Here is a 2504-nt window from a genome sequence, read left to right as displayed (position 1 = left end):
TGGAACAGGAATGGACATATCTAAAAGGTAGAGTCACCGAAGTTGGAAAGAAAAACGTAAGTGCAGAGACGTTAACAGAAAGGAAACCATGGCTAACAGAAGGAATACTTCAGTTGATCAATGAAAGGAGGAAGTACAAAGATGTTCAGGGAAATTCAGGAGTACAGAAATACAAGATGCTTAGGAATGAAATAAATGGGAAGTACAGGGAAGCTAAGGCAAAATGGCTGCATGAAAAATGTGAACAAATCGAAAAACGAATGACTGTTGGAAAAGTCGAAACACCCTTAGGTGAAATTAGAAGCAAGGATGATAAAATGAAGAGTGCAATGGGAATTCCACTGTTAAAATGCAGGGCCAACAAAATGGTATGTATGTAGAATCAATGAGTCTGGTGATATACCATCTGATTTGGAACAATATCAGCAACACAATTTCAAAGACTGCAAGATCTGACAAGTGCAAGAATTATTGTACAATTAGCTTAACAGGTAATGCATCCAAATTACTGACAAGAATAATATACAGAAGAATGGAAAAGAAAATTTAAAATGTGATGGATGATGATCAGTTTGGCTTTAAGAAAGGTAAAGACACCAGAAAGGCAGTTCTGACATAGTGGTTGATAATGGAAGCAATACTATAGAAAAATCAGACAAATTCCATAGGATTTGTCAACCTCAGAAAAGCATTCAGTAATGTCAAATGGTGCAAGATCTTCAAAATTCTAAGGAGCATAGGGTTAAACTATAGAAAGATGTACATAATATACTGCATGTACAAGAGTCACAAGGGAATAACAACAGTGGAAGATCAAGACAAGGAAGAAGTGCTGAGATTAAAAAGGGTGTAAGACAGGCATGTGGTCTTTCACCCCTACTGTTCAACATATACATCGAAGAAACAATGGTGGAAATAAAAGAAAGGTTCAAGAGCAGAATTAAAATTCAAGGTGAAAGGATATCATTGATAAGATTTGCTGATGACATTGCTATTCTCAGTGAAAGCGAAGAAGAATTACAGGATCTGCTGAATGGAATGAATAGTCTACTGAATACAGAATATCTCTGAGTAAATTGAAGAAAGAAGAAAGTAATGAGAAGTAGCAGAAATGAGAACACTGAGAAACTTAAAATTGGTGATCACAAAGCAGATGAAGGTAATGAATTTTAATGCCTATGCAGCAATACAACATATTACAGACAGAGCAAGATGGATAAAAAGCAGACTTGCACAGGCAAAAGTGACACTTCTGGCCAAGAGAAGTCTATTAGTATCAAACATAGGCCTTAATTTGAGGAAAAAATTTCTGAGAATGTACGTTTGAAGCACAGCACTGTACGGTAGTGAAACATGGACTGTGTGAAAAGCTGAACAGAAAAGAATCAAAGCATTTGAGATGTGGTACTACAGAAGAATGCTGAAAATTAGGAGAAATGATAAAATAAAGAAGGGGGAAATTCTCCAGAGAATCAGCTAGGAAAGGAATACACGGAAAACACTGACAAGAAAAGGGGACAAGATGGTTGGACATCTGTTAAGACATCAGGGAATTAACTTTCATGATACTACAGGGAGCTCTACAGCATGAAAACTGTAGAGAAAGACAGAGATTGGAATACATCCAGCAAAAAATTGAGGATGTAGTTTGCAAGTGCTACACTGAGATGAAGGGGTTGGAACAGGACAGGAATTTGTGAGGGGCTGCATCAAACCAGGCAGATGACTAATGACCAAAAAGAAAAAAAAGTTAAAGCTTTCTGTAATGTTTCAGAACACAGTACTTTTGTGTGGAATATAGATCAACACCTTTTGGTTAAAACAACTGTCTTTTATGTGTATGTTCTGCTGCTGCTTCATGAGTAGATATTTTATCTATGCAATTAAATTATTTTGTGAATAATTTATTGTTCTTGTTGGTATTATCTCATATTAGGATAACATCTGCTAACTACCCTAGTAACTGGATGCAGACTCATATTTGACAATTTTGGAAATTTTTTTTAGTTCTCTAGTGATGAGCTTGCTGTGCAAATACTTGATTACATCTGTTAAGACATCAGGGAATAATTTTCATGATTCTACAGGGAGCCGTACAGCATGAAAACTGTAGAGAAAGACAAAGATTGGAATACATCCAGCAAAAAATTGAGGATGTAGTTTGCAAGTGCTACACTGAGATGAAGAGGTTGGAACAGGACAGGAATTTGTGAGGGGCTGCATCAAACCAGGCAGATGACTAATGACCAAAAAGAAAAAAAAATTAAAGCTTTCTGTAATGTTTCAGAACACAGTACTTTTGTGTGGAATATAGATCAACATCTTTTGGTTAAATCTAATAGAGGTACCAGTGTTACTTTTTTGGACAAGAGGTGGTCTTGGTTTGCTGCTTTTAACTACCAATATGTGTCTTGGGGAGGCCAGGGCAAGTACATAAAGTGGGGTGCCCTCCTCTTTTCACAACTTGCCAAACTGATGCCCAAATATTAACTCTCTCAGCCAAC

The sequence above is a fragment of the Schistocerca americana genome, chromosome 2, assembly GCF_021461395.2.
Source record: "Schistocerca americana isolate TAMUIC-IGC-003095 chromosome 2, iqSchAmer2.1, whole genome shotgun sequence".
Lineage (NCBI taxonomy): Eukaryota > Metazoa > Arthropoda > Insecta > Orthoptera > Acrididae > Schistocerca > Schistocerca americana.
Note: the sequence above shows the minus strand (reverse complement) of the source record.